This window comes from Eriocheir sinensis, unplaced genomic scaffold (genome assembly GCF_024679095.1).
Source record: "Eriocheir sinensis breed Jianghai 21 unplaced genomic scaffold, ASM2467909v1 Scaffold617, whole genome shotgun sequence".
NCBI classification, from domain to species: domain Eukaryota; kingdom Metazoa; phylum Arthropoda; class Malacostraca; order Decapoda; family Varunidae; genus Eriocheir; species Eriocheir sinensis.
Window position 1 is genome coordinate 113,013 of NW_026111962.1, and position 23,539 is coordinate 136,551.

Below are 23,539 nucleotides of genomic sequence, written 5' to 3' on the forward strand. Positions count from 1 at the left end.
CTTCATTTTGTCCGGACCCGCTGCCTTCTTGTTCTTTAGCCTCTTTAACGCAAACTGCTGTCGCCTTCTGGGCGGCTGAGTGGTAAGCTGCTGTAAGCCTTCTGGGGGGCTGAGTGGTAAGCTGCTGTAAGCCTTCTGGGGGGCTGAGTGGTAAGCTGCTGTAAGCCTTCTGGGGGGCTGAGTGGTAAGCTGCTGTAAGCCTTCTGGGGGGCTGAGTGGTAAGCTGCTGTAAGCCTTCTGGGGGCTGGTGGTGGCTGCTGTACGCCTTCTGGGGGGCTGAGTGGTAAGCTGCTGTACGCCTTCTGGGGGGCTGAGTGGTAAGCTGCTGTAAACCTTCTGGGCGGCTGAGTGGTAAGCTGCTGTAAGCCTTCTGGGGGGCTGAGTGGTAAGCTGCTGTAAGCCTTCTGGGCGGCTGAGTGGTAGCTGCTGTGCGCCTTCTGGGGGCTGGTGGTAGCTGCTGTAAGCCTTCTGGGGGCTGAGTGGTGGCTGCTGTAAGCCTTCTGGGGGCTGAGTGGTGGCTGCTGTAAGCCTTCTGGGGGCTGAGTGGTAGCTGCTGTAAGCCTTCTGGGGGCTGGTGGTAGCTGCTGTCGCCTTCTGGGGGCTTGGTAGCTGCTGTAGGCTTTCTGGGGCGGGCTTTTCAAAAGGCTGCCAAAAGCCCCCAGCAGATACTGCCAGAAAAACATTTTTGTGATAGAAAAATCTAAGAAATATGCAGGATACAACACATTTCGAGCTACAGATATGTGTATTGTAATATTTATGACACGTTTATGTAACTTAGATATCATTTATTGAAGGTCAATCTCTCGCTGATATAGCCGCACTAGGCGACGCACTCAGAACCTCAGTCCTGCAGGTTACAGGTTAAGCGTTCTTTTACTTCTTTCTCTTGAACTATGTTTACTCACTGTATCAAAATGTTCCAGTGTTCTTTCATCCCACACGGCCAAGTCTTCCCCCTGTTCGTTCTCTATTAGTATTCGTACAATATTTTCTGAGAGTAAGTTTTCCTCTCTTTTTCTTGTATATACTCTTTGTGTTTCTGCATTCCACATTTCTTTTACATTATTTTCATTCATTCTATAGCTATTCTTCCAGTAGTCTTGAATCACTCCTTGAATTTCCTCTCTAGGTAACTCCTTTCCCCTTTCATCGTGGATTCTCAGTTCACCTTTCTTTCTTTCCTTTTTCCTCAATATATCAATAAGTTCCCATAACTTTTTCCGATCAATATTTTCCTTTATTTCCTTTGCTATTTTTTCCTCATAATCATACACTGCAGACTTCACTTCCGTATTGGTCTCTGTTTTTGCTAGTAGATATTTTTCTTTATAATATATTTCTTCTTGTGGTGTTGTAGCATTTCTCCTGGCTCGGATATATTCTTTCCTCTGTTTTATGCACTGCTTAATTTTGTCTGTTGTTGTTCTAAATTTTCTTCCTGTTCACATCCTTTAATTTTCCTCCTACTTTTCTTCTTAAGGGTTTTATTTGCTTCAGATTTCCTATACTTATTGTGTCTTTGTTTTCTAATCTCTTTTCCACTTCTCGTCTATACCTCATAAGTGAGTCTTTATCAGTTTTAAGGTATTCATACTCTTTCCATCTTTCTGGTTTTACTCCATTTGACTCCTTATCTTTCCTTTTCAATGTCACTGTAATCAGGTTATGGTCCGATAAATCAAACTTTTCCTGCTTTTCATTAATTTCCATACCTATATATTCTCTGTACATAGTCGATTGTACTTTCTAGATCATTTCCTCTTCATATCACTCCACCAGTACACTCAAGGTCATGGTTAAGCATTAGGAGACCATAAACTTCCATCCCTTCCAAAATTATCATCCAATTCTTGTGTTCCTTTAAATCCAACATGCCCATTAAAGTCTCCTAATAATACTAAATTATCTTCAATATTTTCTTCAATTATTTTCTCAACTTCTTTTCTGATACTTTTGTTCCTTTCCTTGTTGTTTGTTGCAAAATAGACCACCACAATATTTATGTTAATTCCAAATGCTGACCCTTTCACGTATAAATAGTCTTTCATTTTATTTTTTTCGTCACATTTCCTTCAATATCTTCCTTTGCTACTATTTTTCCTCTCTCCTCCTCCTTAGCTCTTGCCTCAGTCTGTAATCCTCTTCTCTCTGTTGATGTGTCATGCCCAGTGCAATAATTAATCTCTTAAATGTTTCATCTTCCTCCTGTTTTAGTCTTTGCTCTTGAGATAATCTGCCATTTTGAAAGTTCATCCTCTAGTTTCACAAGTGTTGGCCTCACTTTCCCATCTTGTTTCTTTCCCAGTCTTTTCTATCTTGCATCCTTCTATATGCAGGATCTCTCCAAACACCTGGTCACAACTCTCCTTATCTTCAAACTCTCTGTCTTTTCCTTGCTCCTTTCTTGATTCTGGCAAGTTAAAGACAATTAAACTCTTCCTCCTCCTCTCTCTATCCTCCTTCTCCTCCCTCTGTTTCTCTGACTCTTCCAGAAGCTTTTCCATTCTCTTTACAGCTTCTTCCACTTTTCTCTTCTGACTTTAGTTCCTGCATTTGTTTTTTCATAATGGTATTCTCTTCCTTCAGCCTCTTCACTTCTGCAAAGATGTTCCCTCCTTCCGAGGCCTCGGCTTCCTCCTTCCCCCTCCTCGGTTCTTCCCTAAAGACACATTTAGTCAAAGAAGAAGAACAAATAAGGAACTGCCGATGAATAGGAAACTCTGGTCACGCTGACTGCTCTTCTGAACTTGCTAACTGCATGCCTCCCCCCTACCGCAGCCCCACTGCACACGACTTTCTACTAAAGCTCATTCCTTTATTGTCCAAATCCCTTCTGCACAAGTTAACCAGCATCTTCACTCTTTCATCCCTCATGCTGGTAAATTATGGAACAATCTTTCTTATCTGTATTTCCTCCTGCCTACGACTTGAACTCTTTCAATAGGAGGGTATCAGGACACCTCTCCTCCCGAAATTGACCCCTATTTCAGCAACCTCTGGATTCTTTATAGGAGCAGCGAGTAGCGGGCTTTTTTATTATCGTTTACTTTTTTGTGTGTGCCCTTGAGCTGTCTCCTCTGTTATAAAAAAAAAAAAATATATATATATATATATATATATATATATATATATATATATATATATATATATATATATATATATATATATATATATATTGCTTAACAAACATAAACTAAATAAACTTTCGCCAAATCCGCACCAATAGGTCAAAATTTGGTGTTGCTACAATGTGTTAACCCTTTCCTTGCTAAGTGCTTGCAACAAGACTATCTCCCTCAGGTGCGCTCGGGCACCCAGAGAAGGGATCTCTTTAACCCTTTCCTTGCTAAGCGCTTGCAACAAGACTATCTCCCTCAGGTGCGCACAGGCACCCCAGTGGGGGAAGGGGATCTCTTTTAACCCTTTCCTTGCTAAGTGCTTGCAACAAGACTATCTCCCTCAGGTGCGCTCGGGCACCCCAGTGGGGGAAGGGGATCTCTTTTAACCCTTTCCTTGCTAAGTGCTCGTAATGAGACTATCCCCTCAGGTGCGCTCGGGCACCCCAGCGGGGGAAGGGGATCTCTTTTAACCCTTTCCTTGCTAAGTGCTTGCAACAAGACTATCTCCCTCAGGTGCGCTCGGGCACCCCAGTGGGGAAGGGATCTCTTTTAACCCTTTCCTTGCTAAGCGCTTGCAACAAGACTATCTCCCTCAGGTGCGCTCGGGCACCCCAGTGGGGGAAGGGGATCTCTTTTAACCCTTTCCTTGCTGGCGCTTGCAACAAGACTATCTCCCTCAGGTGCGCTCGGGCACCCCAGGGTGGGAAGGGGATCTCTTTTAACCCTTTCCTTGCTAAGTGCTCGTAATGAGACTATCTCCCTCAGGCGCGCTCGGGCACCCCAGCGGGGGAAGGGGATCTCTTTTAACCCTTTCCTTGCTAAGTGCTTGCAACAAGACTATCCCCTCAGGTGCGCTCGGGCACCCCAGTGGGGGAAGGGGATCTCTTTTAACCCTTTCCTTGCTAAGCGCTTGCAACAAGACTATCTCCCTCAGGTGCGCTCGGGCACCCCAGTGGGAAGGGATCTCTTTAACCCTTTCCTTGCTAAGTGCTTGCAACAAGACTATCTCCCTCAGGTGCTCGGGCACCCCAGTGGGGAAGGGATCTCTTTTAACCCTTTCCTTGCTAAGTGCTTGCAACAAGACTATCTCCCTCAGGCGCGCTCGGGCACCCCAGTGGGGAAGGGATCTCTTTAACCCTTTCCTTGCTAAGCGCTTGCAACAAGACTATCTCCCTCAGGTGCGCTCGGGCACCCCAGTGGGGAAGGGATCTCTTTAACCCTTTCCTTGCTAAGCGCTTGCAACAAGACTATCTCCCTCAGGTGCTCGGGCACCCCAGTGGGGAAGGGATCTCTTTTAACCCTTTCCTTGCTAAGCGCTTGCAACAAGACTATCTCCCTCAGGTGCGCTCGGGCACCCCAGTGGGGAAGGGATCTCTTTTAACCCTTTCCTTGCTAAGCGCTTGCAACAAGACTATCTCCCTCAGGTGCGCTCGGGCACCCCAGTGGGGAAGGGATCTCTTTAACCCTTTCCTTGCTAAGTGCTTGCAACAAGACTATCTCCCTCAGGTGCGCTCGGGCACCCCAGTGGGGAAGGGATCTCTTTAACCCTTTCCTTGCTAAGCTTGCAACAAGACTATCTCCCTCAGGTGCTCGGGCACCCCAGTGGGAAGGGATCTCTTTTAACCCTTTCCTTGCTAAGCGCTTGCAACAAGACTATCTCCCTCAGGTGCGCTCGGGCACCCCAGTGGGAAGGGATCTCTTTTAACCCTTTCCTTGCTAAGCGCAACAAGACTATCTCCCTCAGGTGCTCGGGCACCCCAGTGGGGAAGGGATCTCTTTTAACCCTTTCCTTGCTAAGCGCTTGCAACAAGACTATCTCCCTCAGGTGCGCTCGGGCACCCCAGTGGGGAAGGGATCTCTTTTAACCCTTTCCTTGCTAAGCGCTTGCAACAAGACTATCTCCCTCAGGTGCTGGGCACCCCAGTGGGGAAGGGATCTCTTTAACCCTTTCCTTGCTAAGCGCTTGCAACAAGACTATCTCCCTCAGGTGCGCTCGGGCACCCCAGTGGGAAGGGATCTCTTTAACCCTTTCCTTGCTAAGTGCTTGCAACAAGACTATCTCCATCAGGTGCGCGCGGGCACCCCGGTGGGGAAGGGATCTCTTTTAACCCTTTCCTTGCTAAGCGCTTGCAACAAGACTATCTCCCTCGGGTGCTCGGGCACCCCAGTGGTGAAGGGGATCTCTTTTAACCCTTTCCTTGCTAAGTGCTAGAAAACAGACTATCTCCCTCAGGTGCGCTCGGGCACCCCAGTGGGGAAGGGATCTCTTTTAACCCTTTCCTTGCTAAGTGCTCTTGAGACTATCTCCCTCAGGTGCGCTCGGGCACCCCAGTGGGGAAGGGATCTCTTTAACCCTTTCCTTGCTAAGCGCTTGCAACAAGACTATCTCCCTCAGGTGCGCTCGGGCACCCCAGTGGGAAGGGATCTCTTTTAACCCTTTCCTTGCTAAGTGCTTGCAACAAGACTATCTCCCTCAGGTGCGCTCGGGCACCCCAGTGGGGAAGGGATCTCTTTAACCCTTTCCTTGCTAAGTTCTTGCAACAAGACTATCTCCCTCAGGTGCGCTCGGGCACCCCAGTGGGGAAGGGATCTCTTTTAACCCTTTCCTTGCTAAGCGCTTGCAACAAGACTATCTCCCTCAGGTGCGCTCGGGCACCCCAGTGGGAAGGGATCTCTTTTAACCCTTTCCTTGCTAAGCGCTTGCAACAAGACTATCTCCCTCAGGTGCTCGGGCACCCCAGTGGGGAAGGGATCTCTTTTAACCCTTTCCTTGCTAAGCGCTTGCAACAAGACTATCTCCCTCAGGTGCGCTCGGGCACCCCAGTGGGGAAGGGATCTCTTTTAACCCTTTCCTTGCTAAGTGCTTGTAACAGACTATCTCCCTCAGGTGCTCGGGCACCCCAGTGGGAAGGGATCTCTTTTAACCCTTTCCTTGCTAAGCGCTTGCAACAAGACTATCTCCCTCAGGTGCGCTCGGGCACCCCAGTGGGGAAGGGATCTCTTTTAACCCTTTCCTTGCTAAGCGCTTGCAACAAGACTATCTCCCTCAGGTGCGCTCGGGCACCCCAGTGGGGGAAGGGGATCTCTTTTAACCCTTTCCTTGCTAAGCGCTTGCAACAAGACTATCTCCCTCAGGTGCGCTCGGGCACCCCAGGGGGGCAGGGATCTCTTTAACCCTTTCCTTGCTAAGTGCTTGCAACAAGACTATCTCCCTCAGGTGCGCTCGGGCACCCCAGTGGGGGAAGGGGATCTCTTTTAACCCTTTCCTTGCTAAGCGCTTGCAACAAGACTATCTCCCTCAGGTGCGCTCGGGCACCCCAGCGGGGGAAGGGGATCTCTTTTAACCCTTTCCTTGCTAATATCTCCCTCAGGCGCGCTCGGGCACCCCAGCGGGGGAAGGGGATCTCTTTTAACCCTTTCCTTGCTAAGTGCTTGCAACAAGACTATCTCCCTCAGGTGCGCTCGGGCACCCCAGCGGGGGAAGGGGATCTCTTTTAACCCTTTCCTTGCTAAGCGCTTGCAACAAGACTATCTCCCTCAGGTGCGATCGGGCACCCCAGTAGGGGAAGGGATCTTTTAACCCTTTCCTTGCTAAGCGCTTGTAAGACTATCCCCTCCGGTGCGCTCGGGCACCCCAGTGGGGGTAGGGGATCTCTTTTAACCCTTTCCTTGCTAAGCGCTTGCAACAAGACTATCTCCCTCAGGTGCGCTCGGGCACCCCAGTGGGGGAAGGGGATCTCTTTTAACCCTTTCCTTGCTAAGCGCTTGCAACAAGACTATCTCCCTCAGGTGCGCTCGGGCACCCCAGTGGTAGAAGGGGATCTCTTTAACCCTTTCCTTGCTAAGCGCTTGCAACAAGACTATCTCCCTCAGGTGCGCTCGGGCACCCCAGCGGGGGAGGGGGATCTCTTTTAACCCTTTCCTTGCTAAGCGCTTGCAACAAGACTATCTCCCTCAGGTGCGCTCGGGCACCCCAGGTGGGGAATGGGATCTCTTTAAACCCTTTCCTTGCTAAGTGCTAGAAAAGAGACTATCTCCCTCAGGTGCGCTCGGGCACCCCAGCGGGGGAAGGGATCTCTTTAACCCTTTCCTTGCTAAGCGCTTGCAACAAGACTATCTCCCTCAGGTGCGCTCGGGCACCCCAGTGGGGAAGGGATCTCTTTTAACCCTTTCCTTGCTAAGCGCTTGCAACAAGACTATCTCCCTCAGGTGCTCGGGCACCCCAGTGGGGAAGGGATCTCTTTAACCCTTTCCTTGCTAAGCGCTCAACAAGACTATCTCCCTCAGGTGCGCTGGCACCCCAGTGGGGAAGGGATCTCTTTAACCCTTTCCTTGCTAAGTGCTTGCAACAAGACTATCTCCCTCAGGTGCTCGGGCACCCCAGTGGGGAAGGGATCTCTTTAACCCTTTCCTTGCTAAGCGCTTGCAACAAGACTATCTCCCTCAGGTGCTCGGGCACCCCAGTGGGGAAGGGATCTCTTTTAACCCTTTCCTTGCTAAGCGCTTGCAACAAGACTATCTCCCTCAGGTGCGCTCGGGCACCCCAGTGGGGAAGGGATCTCTTTAACCCTTTCCTTGCTAAGCGCTTGCAACAAGACTATCTCCCTCAGGTGCTCGGGCACCCCAGTGGGGAAGGGATCTCTTTAACCCTTTCCTTGCTAAGCGCTTGCAACAAGACTATCTCCCTCAGGTGCTCGGGCACCCCAGTGGGGAAGGGATCTTTTAACCCTTTCCTTGCTAAGCTTGCAACAAGACTATCTCCCTCAGGTGCGCTCGGGCACCCCAGTGGGAAGGGATCTCTTTTAACCCTTTCCTTGCTAAGCGCTTGCAACAAGACTATCTCCCTCAGGTGCGCTCGGGCACCCCAGTGGGAAGGGATCTCTTTTAACCCTTTCCTTGCTAAGCGCTTGCAACAAGACTATCTCCCTCAGGTGCGCTCGGGCACCCCAGTGGGGAAGGGATCTCTTTTAACCCTTTCCTTGCTAAGCGCTTGCAACAAGACTATCTCCCTCAGGTGCGCTCGGGCACCCCAGTGGGGGAACGGGATCTCTTTTAACCCTTTCCTTGCTAAGCGCTTGCAACAAGACTATCTCCCTCAGGTGCGCTCGGGCACCCCAGCGGGGGAAGGGGATCTCTTTTAACCCTTTCCTTGCTAAGCGCTTGCAACAAGACTATCTCCCTCAGGTGCGCTCGGGCACCCCAGTGGGGAAGGGATCTCTTTTAACCCTTTCCTTGCTAAGCGCTTGCAACAAGACTATCTCCCTCAGGTGCGCTCGGGCACCCCAGTGGGGAAGGGATCTCTTTAACCCTTTCCTTGCTAAGCGCTTGCAACAAGACTATCTCCCTCAGGTGCGCTCGGGCACCCCAGGGGGGGAACGGGATCTCTTTTAACCCTTTCCTTGCTAAGCGCTTGCAACAAGACTATCTCCCTCAGGTGCGCTCGGGCACCCCAGCGGGGGAAGGGGATCTCTTAACCCTTTCCTTGCTAAGCGCTTGCAACAAGACTATCTCCCTCAGGTGCGCTCGGGCACCCCAGCGGAAGGGATCTCTTTTAACCCTTTCCTTGCTAAGCGCTTGCAACAAGACTATCTCCCTCAGGTGCGCTCGGGCACCCCAGTGGGAAGGGATCTCTTTTAACCCTTTCCTTGCTAAGCGCTTGCAACAAGACTATCTCCCTCAGGTGCTCGGGCACCCCAGTGGGGAAGGGATCTCTTTAACCCTTTCCTTGCTAAGCGCTTGCAACAAGACTATCTCCCTCAGGTGCGCTCGGGCACCCCAGTGGGAAGGGATCTCTTTTAACCCTTTCCTTGCTAAGCGCTTGCAACAAGACTATCTCCCTCAGGTGCGCTCGGGCACCCCAGTGGGGAAGGGATCTCTTTAACCCTTTCCTTGCTAAGCGCTTGCACAAGACTATCTCCCTCAGGTGCTCGGGCACCCCAGTGGGGAAGGGGCTCTCTTTTAACCCTTTCCTTGCTAAGCGCTTGCAACAAGACTATCTCCCTCAGGTGCGCTCGGGCACCCCAGTGAAGGGATCTCTTTTAACCCTTTCCTTGCTAAGCGCTTGCAACAAGACTATCTCCCTCAGGTGCGCTCGGGCACCCCAGTGGGGAAGGGATCTCTTTAACCCTTTCCTTGCTAAGCGCTTGCAACAAGACTATCTCCCTCAGGTGCGCTCGGGCACCCCAGTGGGAAGGGATCTCTTTTAACCCTTTCCTTGCTAAGCGCTTGCAACAAGACTATCTCCCTCAGGTGCTCGGGCACCCCAGTGGGGAAGGGGATCTCTTTTAACCCTTTCCTTGCTAAGCGCTTGCAACCAGACTATCTCCCTCAGGTGCGCTCGGGCACCCCAGTGCGGAAGGGATCTCTTTTAACCCTTTCCTTGCTAAGCGCTTGCAACAAGACTATCTCCCTCAGGTGCGCTCGGGCACCCCAGTGGGGAAGGGATCTCTTTTAACCCTTTCCTTGCTAAGCGCTTGCAACAAGACTATCTCCCTCAGGTGCGCTCGGGCACCCCAGTGGGGAAGGGATCTCTTTTAACCCTTTCCTTGCTAAGCGCTCGCAACTAGACTATCTCCCTCAGGTGCGCTCGGGCACCCCAGTGGGGAAGGGATCTCTTTTAACCCTTTCCTTGCTAAGCGCTTGCAACAAGACTATCTCCCTCAGGTGCTCGGGCACCCCAGTGGGAAGGGATCTCTTTATCCCTTTCCTTGCTAAGCGCTTGCAACAAGACTATCTCCCTCAGGTGCGCTCGGGCACCCCAGTGAGAAGGGATCTTTTAACCCTTTCCTTGCTAAGCGCTTGCAACAAGACTATCTCCCTCAGGTGCGCTCGGGCACCCCAGTGGGGAAGGGATCTCTTTAACCCTTTCCTTGCTAAGCGCTTGCAACAAGACTATCTCCCTCAGGTGCTCGGGCACCCCAGTGGGAAGGGATCTCTTTTAACCCTTTCCTTGCTAAGCGCTTGCAACAAGAATATCTCCCTCAGGTGCTCGGGCACCCCAGGGAAGGGGATCTCTTTTAACCCTTTCCTTGCTAAGCGCTTGCAACAAGACTATCTCCCTCAGGTGCGCTCGGGCACCCCAGCGGGAGGGGATCTCTTTTATCCCTTTCCTTGCTAAGCGCTTGCAACAAGACTATCTCCCTCAGGTGCGCTCGGGCACCCCAGTGGGAAGGGATCTCTTTTAACCCTTTCCTTGCTAAGCGCTTGCAACAAGACTATCTCCCTCAGGTGCGCTCGGGCACCCCAGTGGGGTAATGGTATCTCTTTTAACCCTTTCCTTGCTAAGCGCTTGCAACAAGACTATCTCCCTCAGGTGCGCTCGGGCACCCCAGCGGGGGAAGGGGATCTCTTTTAACCCTTTCCTTGCTAAGCGCTTGCAACAAGACTATCTCCCTCAGGTGCGCTCGGGCACCCCAGGGGGGAAGGGATCTCTTTAACCCTTTCCTTGCTAAGCGCTTGCAACAAGACTATCTCCCTCAGGTGCTCGGGCACCCCAGTGGGAAGGGATCTCTTTTAACCCTTTCCTTGCTAAGCGCTGGTAATAAGACTATCTCCCTCAGGTGCGCTCGGGCACCCCAGTGGGGAAGGGATCTCTTTTAACGCTTTCCTTGCTAAGCGCTTGCAACAAGACTATCTCCCTCAGGTGCGCTGGCACCCAGTGGGAAGGGATCTCTTTTAACCCTTTCCTTGCTAAGCGCTTAACAAGACTATCTCCCTCAGGTGCGCTCGGGCACCCCAGTGAGAAGGGATCTCTTTAACCCTTTCCTTGCTAAGCGCTTGCAACAAGACTATCTCCCTCAGGTGCGCTCGGGCACCCCAGTGGGGAAGGGATCTCTTTTAACCCTTTCCTTGCTAAGCGCTTGCAACAAGACTATCTCCCTCAGGTGCTCGGGCACCCCAGTGGGGAAGGGATCTCTTTAACCCTTTCCTTGCTAAGCGCTTGCAACAAGACTATCTCCCTCAGGTGCGCTCGGGCACCCCAGTGGGAAGGGATCTCTTTTAACCCTTTCCTTGCTAAGCGCTTGCAACAAGACTATCTCCCTCAGGTGCGCTCGGGCACCCCAGTGGGGAAGGGATCTCTTTTAACCCTTTCCTTGCTAAGCGCTTGCAACAAGACTATCTCCCTCAGGTGCGCTCGGGCACCCCAGTGGGGAAGGGATCTCTTTTAACCCTTTCCTTGCTAAGCGCTTGCAACAATACTATCTCCCTCAGGTGCGCTCGGGCACCCCAGTGGGGAAGGGATCTCTTTTAACCCTTTCCTTGCTAAGCGCTTGCAACAAGACTATCTCCCTCAGGTGCGCTCGGGCACCCCAGTGGGGAAGGGATCTCTTTAACCCTTTCCTTGCTAAGCGCTTGCAACAAGACTATCTCCCTCAGGTGCGCTCGGGCACCCCAGCAGGGGAAGGGGATCTCTTTTAACCCTTTCCTTGCTAAGAGCTTGCAACAAGACTATCTCCCTCAGGTGCTCGGGCACCCCAGTGAGAAGGGATCTCTTTTAACCCTTTCCTTGCTAAGCGCTTGCAACAAGACTATCTCCCTCAGGTGCGCTCGGGCACCCCAGTGGGAAGGGATCTTTTAACCCTTTCCTTGCTAAGCGCTTGCAACAAGACTATCTCCCTCAGGTGCGCTCGGGCACCCCAGTGAAGGGGATCTCTTTTAACCCTTTCCTTGCTAAGCGCTTGCAACAAGACTATCTCCCTCAGGTGCGCTCGGGCACCCCAGTGGGGGAAGGGGATCTCTTTTAACCCTTTCCTTGCTAAGCGCTGGCAACAAGACTATCTCCCTCAGGTGCGCTCGGGCACCCCAGTGGGGAAGGGATCTCTTTAACCCTTTCCTTGCTAAGCGCTTGCAACAAGACTATCTCCCTCAGGTGCGCTCGGGCACCCCAGTGGGAAGGGATCTCTTTAACCCTTTCCTTGCTAAGCGCTTGCAACAAGACTATCTCCCTCAGGTGCGCTCGGGCACCCCAGTGGGAAGGGATCTTTTTAACCCTTTCCTTGCTAAGCGCTTGCAACAAGACTATCTCCCTCAGGTGCGCTCGGGCACCCCAGTGGGGGAAGGGGATCTCTTTTAACCCTTTCCTTGCTAAGCGCTTGCAACAAGACTATCCCCTCAGGTGCGCTCGGGCACCCCAGCGGGGGAAGGGGATCTCTTTTAACCCTTTCCTTGCTAAGCGCTTGCAACAAGACTATCTCCCTCAGGTGCGCTCGGGCACCCCAGTGAGAAGGGATCTCTTTAACCCTTTCCTTGCTAAGCGCTTGCAACAAGACTATCTCCCTCAGGTGCGCTCGGGCACCCCAGTGGGGAAGGGATCTCTTTTAACCCTTTCCTTGCTAAGCGCTTGCAACAAGACTATCTCCCTCAGGTGCGCTCGGGCACCCCAGTGAGAAGGGATCTCTTTTAACCCTTTCCTTGCTAAGCGCTTGCAACAAGACTATCTCCCTCAGGTGCGCTCGGGCACCCCAGTGGGGGAAGGGGATCTCTTTTAACCCTTTCCTTGCTAAGCGCTTGCAACAAGACTATCTCCCTCAGGTGCGCTCGGGCACCCCAGTGGGAAGGGATCTCTTTTAACCCTTTCCTTGCTAAGCGCTTGCAACAAGACTATCTCCCTCAGGTGCGCTCGGGCACCCCAGTGGGAAGGGATCTCTTTTAACCCTTTCCTTGCTAAGTGCTTGCAACAAGACTATCTCCCTCAGGTGCGCTCGGGCACCCCAGTGGGGAAGGGATCTCTTTTAACCCTTTTTTTGCTAAGCGCTTGCAACAAGACTATCTCCCTCAGGTGCGCTCGGGCACCCCAGTGGGGAAAGGGGATCTCTTTTAACCCTTTCCTTGCTAAGTGCTTGCAACAAGACTATCTCCCTCAGGTGCGCTCGGGCACCCCAGTGGGAAGGGATCTCTTTAACCCTTTCCTTGCTAAGCTCTTGCAACAAGACTATCTCCCTCAGGTGCGCTCGGGCACCCCAGTGGGGGAAGGGATCTCTTTAACCCTTTCCTTGCTAAGCGCTTGCAACAAGACTATCTCCCTCAGGTGCGCTCGGGCACCCCAGTGGGGAAGGGATCTCTTTTAACCCTTTCCTTGCTAAGCGCTTGCAACAAGACTATCTCCCTCAGGTGCGCTCGGGCACCCCAGTGGGGGAAGGGGATCTCTTTTAACCCTTTCCTTGCTAAGCGCTTGCAACAAGACTATCTCCCTCAGGTGCGCTCGGGCACCCCAGTGAAGGAAGGGGATCTCTTTTAACCCTTTCCTTGCTAAGCGCTTGCAACAAGACTATCTCCCTCAGGTGCGCTCGGGCACCCCAGTGGGAAGGGATCTCTTTAACCCTTTCCTTGCTAAGCGCTTGCAACAAGACTATCTCCCTCAGGTGCTCGGGCACCCCAGTGGGGAAGGGATCTCTTTTAACCCTTTCCTTGCTAAGCGCTTGCAACAAGACTATCTCCCTCAGGTGCGCTCGGGCACCCCAGTGGAAGGGATCTCTTTTAACCCTTTCCTTGCTAAGTGCTTGCAACAAGACTATCTCCCTCAGGTGCGCTCGGGCACCCCAGTGGGGAAGGGATCTCTTTTAACCCTTTCCTTGCTAAGCGCTTGCAACAAGACTATCTCCCTCAGGTGCGCTCGGGCACCCCAGTGGGGAAGGGATCTCTTTAACCCTTTCCTTGCTAAGCGCTTGCAACAAGACTATCTCCCTCAGGTGCGCTCGGGCACCCCAGTGGGGAAGGGATCTCTTTAACCCTTTCCTTGCTAAGCGCTTGCAACAAGACTATCTCCCTCAGGTGCGCTCGGGCACCCCAGTGGGGAAGGGATCTCTTTTAACCCTTTCCTTGCTAAGCGCTTGCAACAAGACTATCTCCCTCAGGTGCGCTCGGGCACCCCAGTGAGAAGGGAATCTCTTTTAACCCTTTCCTTGCTAAGCGCTTGCAACAAGACTATCTCCCTCAGGTGCGCTCGGGCACCCCAGCGGGGGAAGGGGATCTCTTTTAACCCTTTCCTTGCTAAGTGCTTGCAACAAGACTATCTCCCTCAGGTGCGCTCGGGCACCCCAGTGGGGGACGGGGATCTCGTTTAACCCTTTCCTTGCTAAGCGCTTGCAACAAGACTATCTCCCTCAGGTGCGCTCGGGCACCCCAGTGGGGGAAGGGGATCTCTTTTAACCCTTTCCTTGCTAAGCGCTTGCAACAAGACTATCTCCCTCAGGTGCGCTCGGGCACCCCAGCGGGGGAAGGGGATCTCTTTTAACCCTTTCCTTGCTAAGCGCTTGCAACAAGACTATCTCCCTCAGGTGCGCTCGGGCACCCCAGCGGGGGAAGGGGATCTCTTTTAACCCTTTCCTTGCTAAGCGCTTGCAACAAGACTATCCCCTCAGGTGCGCTCGGGCACCCCAGTGGGGGAAGGGGATCTCTTTTAACCCTTTCCTTGCTAAGCGCTTGCAACAAGACTATCTCCCTCAGGTGCGCTCGGGCACCCCAGTGGGGGAAGGGGATCTCTTTAACCCTTTCCTTGCTAAGCGCTTGCAACAAGACTATCTCCCTCAGGTGCGCTCGGGCACCCCAGTGGGGAAGGGATCTCTTTTAACCCTTTCCTTGCTAAGCGCTTGCAACAAGACTATCTCCCTCAGGTGCTCGGGCACCCCAGTGGGGAAGGGGATCTCTTTTAACCCTTTCCTTGCTAAGCGCTTGCAACAAGACTATCTCCCTCAGGTGCGCTCGGGCACCCCAGCGGGGGAAGGGGATCTCTTTTAACCCTTTCCTTGCTAAGTGCTCGTAATGAGACTATCTCCCTCAGGTGCGCTCGGGCACCCCAGTGGGGGAAGGGGATCTCTTTTAACCCTTTCCTTGCTAAGCGCTTGCAACAAGACTATCTCCCTCAGGTGCGCTCGGGCACCCCAGTGGGAAGGGATCTCTTTTAACCCTTTCCTTGCTAAGCGCTTGCAACAAGACTATCTCCCTCAGGTGCGCTCGGGCACCCCAGGGAAGGGATCTCTTTTAACCCTTTCCTTGCTAAGCGCTTGCAACAAGACTATCTCCCTCAGGTGCGCTCGGGCACCCCAGGGGGGGAAGGGGATCTCTTTTAACCCTTTCCTTGCTAAGTGCTTGCAACAAGACTATCTCCCTCAGGTGCGCTCGGGCACCCCAGTGGGGGAAGGAGATCCTTTTAACCCTTTCCTTGCTAAGCGCTTGCAACAAGACTATCTCCCTCAGGTGCGCTCGGGCACCCCAGTGAGAAGGGATCTCTTTTAACCCTTTCCTTGCTAAGCGCTTGCAACAAGACTATCTCCCTCAGGTGCTCGGGCACCCCAGTGAGGAAGGGGATCTCTTTTAACCCTTTCCTTGCTAAGCGCTTGCAACAAGACTATCTCCCTCAGGTGCGCTCGGGCACCCCAGCGGGGGAATGGGATCTCTTTTAACCCTTTCCTTGCTAAGTGCTTGCAACAAGACTATCTCCCTCAGGTGCGCTCGGGCACCCCAGTGGGAAGGGATCTCTTTTAACCCTTTCCTTGCTAAGCGCTTGCAACAAGACTATCTCCCTCAGGTGCGCTCGGGCACCCCAGTGGGGAAGGGATCTTTTAACCCTTTCCTTGCTAAGCGCTTGCAACAAGACTATCTCCCTCAGGTGCGCTCGGGCACCCCAGTGGGGAAGGGATCTCTTTTAACCCTTTCCTTGCTAAGCGCTTGCAACAAGACTATCTCCCTCAGGTGCGCTCGGGCACCCCAGTGGGGGAAGGGGATCTCTTTTAACCCTTTCCTTGCTAAGTGCTTGCAACAAGACTATCTCCCTCAGGTGCGCTCGGGCACCCCAGAGGGGGAAGGGGATCTCTTTTAACCCTTTCCTTGCTAAGCGCTTGCAACAAGACTATCTCCCTCAGGTGCGCTCGGGCACCCCAGCGGGTGAATGGGATCTCTTTTAACCCTTTCCTTGCTAAGCGCTTGCAACAAGACTATCTCCCTCAGGTGCGCTCGGGCACCCCAGCGGTTGATGGGTATATCTTTTAACCCTTTCCTTGCTAAGCGCTTGCAACAAGACTATCCCCTCAGGTGCTCAGGCACCCCAGAGAGAAGGGATCTCTTTAACCCTTTCCTTGCTAAGCGCTTGCAACAAGACTATCTCCCTCAGGTGCGCTCGGGCACCCCAGTGAGAAGGGTATCTCTTTTAACCCTTTCCTTGCTAAGTGCTTGCAACAAGACTATCTCCCTCAGGTGCGCTCGGGCACCCCAGTGGGGGAAGGTTATATATTTTAACCCTTTCCTTGCTAAGCGCTTGCAACAAGACTATCTCCCTCAGGTGCGCTCGGGCACCCCAGTGGGGAAGGGATCTCTTTAACCCTTTCCTTGCTAAGCGCTTGCAACAAGACTATCTCCCTCAGGTGCGCTCGGGCACCCCAGTGAAGGGGATCTCTTTTAACCCTTTCCTTGCTAAGTGCTTGCAACAAGACTATCTCCCTCAGGTGCTCGGGCACCCCAGTGGGGAAGGGATCTCTTTTAACCCTTTCCTTGCTAAGCGCTTGCAACAAGACTATCTCCCTCAGGTGCGCTCGGGCACCCCAGTGGGGAAGGGATCTCTTTTAACCCTTTCCTTGCTAAGCGCTTGCAACAAGACTATCTCCCTCAGGTGCGCTCGGGCACCCAGTGGGGAAGGGATCTCTTTAACCCTTTCCTTGCTAAGCGCTTGCAACAAGACTATCTCCCTCAGGTGCGCTCGGGCACCCCAGTGGAAGGGATCTCTTTAACCCTTTCCTTGCTAAGCGCTTGCAACAAGACTATCTCCCTCAGGTGCTCGGGCACCCCAGTGGGAAGGGATCTCTTTTAACCCTTTCCTTGCTAAGTGCTTGCAACAAGACTATCTCCCTCAGGTGCGCTCGGGCACCCCAGTGGGGGAAGGGGATCTCTTTTAACCCTTTCCTTGCTAAGCGCTTGCAACAAGACTATCTCCCTCAGGTGCGCTCGGGCACCCCAGTGGGGGAAGGGGATCTCTTTTAACCCTTTCCTTGCTAAGCGCTTGCAACAAGACTATCTCCCTCAGGTGCTCGGGCACCCCAGTGGGAAGGGATCTCTTTTAACCCTTTCCTTGCTAAGCGCTTGCAACAAGACTATCTCCCTCAGGTGCTCGGGCACCCCAGCGAGAAGGGATCTCTTTTAACCCTTTCCTTGCTAAGCGCTTGCAACAAGACTATCTCCCTCAGGTGCGCTCGGGCACCCCAGGGGGGAAGGGGATCTCTTTTAACCCTTTCCTTGCTAAGCGCTTGCAACAAGACTATCTCCCTCAGGTGCGCTCGGGCACCCCAGTGGGGGAAGGGGATCTCTTTTAACCCTTTCCTTGCTAAGTGCTCGTAATGAGACTATCTCCCTCAGGTGCGCTCGGGCACCCCAGTGGGGGAAGGGGATCTCTTTTAACCCTTTCCTTGCTAAGCGCTTGCAACAAGACTATCTCCCTCAGGTGCGCTCGGGCACCCCAGTGGGGGAAGGGGATCTCTTTTAACCCTTTCCTTGCTAAGCGCTTGCAACAAGACTATCTCCCTCAGGTGCTCGGGGACCCCCCGGGGGGAACGGGATCTCTTTTAACCCTTTCCTTGCTAAGCGCTTGCAACAAGACTATCTCCCTCAGGTGCGCTCGGGCACCCCAGTGGGGGAAGGGGATCTCTTTTAACCCTTTCCTTGCTAAGCGCTTGCAACAAGACTATCTCCCTCAGGTGCGCTCGGGCACCCCAGCATGGGAAGGGGATCTCTTTTAACCCTTTCCTTGCTAAGCGCTTGCAACAAGACTATCTCCCTCAGGTGCGCTCGGGCACCCCAGTGGGGGAAGGGGATCTCTTTTAACCCTTTCCTTGCTAAGTGCTTGCAACAAGACTATCTCCCTCAGGTGCGCTCGGGCACCCCAGTGGGGGAAGGGGATCTCTTTTAACCCTTTCCTTGCTAAGTGCTTGTAATGAGACTATCTCCCTCAGGTGCGCTCGGGCACCCCAGTGGGGGAAGGGGATCTCTTTTAACCCTTTCCTTGCTAAGCGCTTGCAACAAGACTATCTCCCTCAGGTGCGCTCGGGCACCCCAGCGGGGGAAGGGGATCTCTCAACCCTTTCCTTGCTAAGCGCTTGCAACAAGACTATCTCCCTCAGGTGCGCTCAGGCACCCCAGCGGGGGAAGGGGATCTCTTTTAACCCTTTCCTTGCTAAGTGCTTGCAACAAGACTATCTCCCTCAGGTGCGCTCGGGCACCCCAGTGGGGGAAGGGGATCTCTTTTAACCCTTTCCTTGCTAAGTGCTCGTAATGAGACTATCTCCCTCAGGTGCTCGCGGGCACCCCAGTGGGGAAGGGATCTCTTTAACCCTTTCCTTGCTAAGCGCTTGCAACAAGACTATCTCCCTCAGGTGCGCTCGGGCACCGCAGTGAGAAGGGATCTCTTTAACCCTTTCCTTGCTAAGTGCTTGCAACAAGACTATCTCCCTCAGGTGCGCTCGGGCACCCCAGTGGGGAAGGGATCTTTAACCCTTTCCTTGCTAAGCGCTTGCAAAGAGACTATCTCCCTCAGGTGCGCTCGGGCACCACAGTGGGAAGGGATCTCTTTTAACCCTTTCCTTGCTAAGCGCTTGCAACAAGACTATCTCCCTCAGGTGCGCTCGGGCACCCCAGTGGGGAAGGGATCTCTTTAACCCTTTCCTTGCTAAGCGCTTGCAACAAGACTATCTCCCTCAGGTGCTCGGGCACCCCAGTGGGGAAGGGATCTCTTTAACCCTTTCCTTGCTAAGTGCTCAACAAGACTATCTCCCTCAGGTGCGCTCGGGCACACCAGGGGAGGCCGGGGATCTCGGTTAACCATTACATGGCTGAGCGCGTGCAAGAAGTCTATCTCCCGCAGGTGCGCTCGGGCACCCCAGTGGGGGAAGGGGATCTCTTTTAACCCTTTCCTTGCTAAGCGCTTGCAACAAGACTATCTCCCTCAGGTGCGCTCGGGCACCCCAGTGGGGGAAGGGGATCTCTTTTAACCCTTTCCTTGCTAAGTGCTTGCAACAAGACTATCTCCCTCAGGTGCGCTCGGGCACCCCAGCGGGGGAAGGGGATCTCTTTTAACCCTTTCCTTGCTAATATCTCCCTCAGGTGCGCTCGGGCACCCCAGTGGGGGAAGGGGATCTCTTTTAACCCTTTCCTTGCTAAGCGCTTGCAACAAGACTATCTCCCTCAGGTGCGCTCGGGCACCCCAGTGGGGGAAGGGTATCTCTTTTAACCCTTTCCTTGCTAAGCGCTTGCAACAAGACTATCTCCCTCAGGTGCGCTCGGGCACCCCAGTGGGGGAAGGGGATCTCTTTTAACCCTTTCCTTGCTAAGTGCTCGTAATGAGACTATCTCCCTCAGGTGCGCTCGGGCACCCCAGTGGGGGAAGGGGATCTCTTTTAACCCTTTCCTTGCTAAGCGCTTGCAACAAGACTATCTCCCTCAGGTGCGCTCGGGCACCCCAGTGGGGAATGGGGATCTCTTTTAACCCTTACCTTGCTAAGCGCTTGCAAGACTATCTCCCTCAGGTGCGCTCGGGCACCCCAGCGGGGGAAGGGAATCTCTTTTAACCCTTTCCTTGCTAAGCGCTTGCAACAAGACTATCTCCCTCAGGTGCGCTCGGGCACCCCAGTGGGGGATGGGGATCTCTTTTAACCCTTTCCTTGCTAAGCGCTTGCAACAAGACTATCTCCCTCAGGTGCTCGGGCACCCCAGTGGGGAAGGGATCTCTTTAACCCTTTCCTTGCTAAGCGCTTGCAACAAGACTATCTCCCTCAGGTGCGCTCGGGCACCCCAGTGGGGGAAGGGATCTCTTTAACCCTTTCCTTGCTAAGCGCTTGCAACAAGACTATCTCCCTCTGGTCCGCACGGGCACCCCAGTGAAGGGGATCTCTTTTAACCCTTTCCTTGCTAAGCGCTTGCAACAAGACTATCTCCCTCAGGTGCGCTCGGGCACCCCAGAGGGGGAAGGGGATCTCTTTTAACCCTTTCCTTGCTAAGCGCTTGCAACAAGACTATCTCCCTCAGGTGCGCTCGGGCACCCCAGTGAGAAGGGATCTCTTTTAACCCTTTCCTTGCCTAGCGCTTGCAACAAGACTATCTCCCTCAGGTGCGCTCGGGCACCCCAGTGGGGGAAGGGGATCTCTTTTAACCCTTTCCTTGCTAAGCGCTTGCAACAAGACTATCTCCCTCAGGTGCGCTCGGGCACCCCAGTGGGGGAAGGGGATCTCTTTTAACCCTTTCCTTGCTAAGCGCTTGCAACAAGACTATCTCCCTCAGGTGCGCTCGGGCACCCCAGCGGGGGAAGGGGATCTCTTTTAACCCTTTCCTTGCTAAGCGCTTGCAACAAGACTATCTCCCTCAGGTGCGCTCGGGCACCCCAGTGGGGGAAGGGGATCTCTTTTAACCCTTTCCTTGCTAAGCGCTTGCAACAAGACTATCTCCCTCAGGTGCGCTCGGGCACCCCAGTGGGGGAAGGGGATCTCTTTTAACCCTTTCCTTGCTAAGCGCTTGCAACAAGACTATCTCCCTCAGGTGCGCTCGGGCACCCCAGTGGGGGAAGGGGATCTACACCCTGTTATTAAGTGAAAATTTCTTAAGTTTCCAATTTTTCTCTGTAAATGTGTGTATACTTACCACTTCCAATAGAATGTATTTCCTTAAGATTTCAGTTCATTATCATTTATATTTCCTGTGTAGTGAATATTTTCGTGATGCAAAGTGATAAACATTAAAAAAAACATCATAAAAAAACAAAACTCTCATATCAATTAGCTAAGCATGGAATGAAAGATCAGTGTCTGGCAGACAGTTCTGACACAAAATATTTCATTTAAATGCCATAGTTCTTTTTTTGTTATTTTTTTTATTTTTAACCATGAAAAAAGTTGATAAAATTAGGTTTGGAAAATTATACAGATGAAACAGTTTCATATTCATTTATTTTGCTGTGTGAGAATGAAAGACATTACATTCCTCTTTAAAATGCAAAAGAAATGGTGAAAATAGGTGCTTAAATAATGAAGTTATGTCCGGCAAAACAGAAAAAAGATGAACTTTTCAGGAGAGGGTATTTAAAGTTTAAAACCCTCCCGCAGCATAGTCACTCCTGTCATCAGTCTCTGTCTGCATTTTCTTTTTCTTTGTCCACAATGTCTCTCGTATGTTATCATTTCTTTCAAGGTATGACTTATGTAAACTGGTAAATGGCTCCCCTAAGTCCTTCCCTCCTCTGTTTCCCTTCTCCTATAATTCCTTCCCCTTCTGTCTCTCTCCGGCATATGACCACAGATGTTGCGCCGACTAAACCAAACTTTCCAACTGTTCCCTTCTCCTATAATTCCTTCCTTCTTCTGTTTCCCTTCTCCTATAATTCCTTCCCCCTTCTGTCTCTCTCCGGCATATACCCACAGATGTTGCGCTGACTAAACCAAACTTTCCAACTGTTCCCTTCTCCTATAATTCCTTCCCCTTCTGTCTCTCTCCGGCATATGACCACAGATGTTGCGCCGACTAAACCAAACTTTCCAACTGTTCCCTTCTCCTATAATTCCTTCCCCTTCTGTCTCTCTCCGGCATATGACCACAGATGTTGCGCCGACTAAACCAAACTTTCCAACTGTTCCCTTCTCCTATAATTCCTTCCCTCTTCTGTTTCTCTTCTCCTATAATTCCTTCCCCTTCTGTCTCTCTCCGGCATATGACCACAGATGTTGCGCCCACTAAACCAAACTTTCCAACTGTTCCCTTCTATAATTCCTTCCCCTTCTGTCTCTCTCCGGCATATGACCACAGATGTTGCTCCGACTAAACCAAACTGTCCAACTGTTCCTTCTCCTATAATTCCTTCCCCTTCTGTCTCTCTCCGGCATATGACCACAGATGTTGCCCACTAAACCAAACTTTCCAACTGTTCCTTCTCCTATAATTCCTTCCCCTTCTGTCTCTCCGGCATATGACCACAGATGTTGCTCAGACTAAACCAAACTTTCCAACTGTTCCCTTCTCCTATAATTCCTTCCCCTTCTGTCTCTCTCCGGCATATGACCACAGATGTTGCGCCGACTAAACCAAACTTTCCAACTGTTCCCTTCTCCTATAATTCCTTCCCCTTCTGTCTCTCTCCGGCATATGACCACAGATGTTGTGCCCACTAAACCAAACTTTCCAACTGTTCCCTTCTCCTATAATTCCTTCCCCGCCTGTCTGTCTCCGGCATACAACCACAGATGTTGTGCCGACTAAACCAAACTTTCCAACTGTTCCCTTCTCCTATAATTCCTTCCCCTTCTGTCTCTCTCCGGCATATGACCACAGATGTTGCGCCCACTAAACCAAACTTTCCAACTGTTCCCTTCTCCTATAATTCCTTCCCCTCCTGTCTCTCTCAGGCCGAGAACCACAGAAGTTGCGATGACTAAACCAAACTTTCCAACTGTTCCCTTCTCCTATAATTCCTTCCCTCTTCTGTTTCTCTTCTCCTATAATTCCTTTCCCCTTCTGTCTCTCTCCGGCATATGACCACAGATGTTGCGCCGACTAAACCAAACTTTCCAACTGTTCCCTTCTCCTATAATTCCTTCCCCTTCTGTCTCTCTCCGGTATATAACCACAGATGTTGCGCCCACTATACCAAACTTTCCAACTGTTCCCTTCTCCTATAATTCCTTCCCCTTCTGTCTCTCTCCGGTATATAACCACAGATGTTGCGCCCACTAAACCAAACTTTCCAACTGTTCCCTTCTCCTATAATTCCTTCCCCTTCTGTCTCTCTCCGGCATATGACCACAGATGTTGCTCCGACTAAACCAAACTTTCCAACTGTTCCCTTCTCCTATAATTCCTTCCCCTCCTGTCTCTCTCCGGCATATGACCACAGATGTTACACCCACTAAACCAAACTTTCCAACTGTTCCCTTCTCCTATAATTCCTTCCCCTTCTGTCTCTCTCCGGCATATGACCACAGATGTTGCTCCCACTAAACCAAACTTTCCAACTGTTCCCTTCTCCTATAATTCCTTCCCCTTCTGTCTCTCTCCGGCATATGACCACAGATGTTGCGACCACTAAACCAAACTTTCCAACTGTTCACTTCTCCTATAATTCCTTCCCCTCCTGTCTCTCTCCGGCATATGACCACAGATGTTGCGCCCACTATACCAAACTTTCCAACTGTTCCCTCTTCTATAATTCCTTCCCCTTCTGTCTCTCTCCGGCATATGACCACAGATGTTGCGCCGACTAAACCAAACTTTCCAACTGTTCCCTTCTCCTATAATTCCTTCCCCTTCTGTCTCTCTCCGGCATATGACCACAGATGTTGCGCCCACTAAACCAAACTTTCCAACTGTTTCCTTCTCCTATAATTCCTTCCCCTTCTGTCTCTCTCCGGCATATGACCACAGATGTTGCGCCGACTAAACCAAACTTTCCAACTGTT

At 51.9% G+C, this 23,539-nt stretch overlaps 1 long non-coding RNA gene across 4 annotated transcripts; it reads left to right on the top strand.

The window, feature by feature from the left end:
* Nucleotides 1–3,384: 3,384 nt before the first annotated feature.
* Nucleotides 3,385–21,925, top strand: LOC126993462 (uncharacterized). 4 transcript variants are annotated; one of them, XR_007747839.1, is made up of 11 exons: nt 3,385–3,635; nt 6,494–6,578; nt 12,154–12,237; nt 14,229–14,567; nt 14,817–14,901; nt 17,381–17,550; nt 18,312–18,396; nt 18,967–19,136; nt 19,376–19,460; nt 20,042–20,126; nt 20,379–21,925. It is a non-coding gene; the product is annotated as an uncharacterized LOC126993462 (long non-coding RNA). The 4 variants fall into 4 exon arrangements; XR_007747836.1 differs by lacking the exons at nt 6,494–6,578; nt 18,967–19,136; nt 19,376–19,460; nt 20,042–20,126 and having other exon boundaries at nt 3,386–3,635; nt 20,209–21,925; XR_007747838.1 differs by lacking the exons at nt 6,494–6,578; nt 18,967–19,136; nt 19,376–19,460; nt 20,042–20,126 and having other exon boundaries at nt 3,393–3,550; nt 20,209–21,925.
* Nucleotides 21,926–23,539: the final 1,614 nt, after the last annotated feature.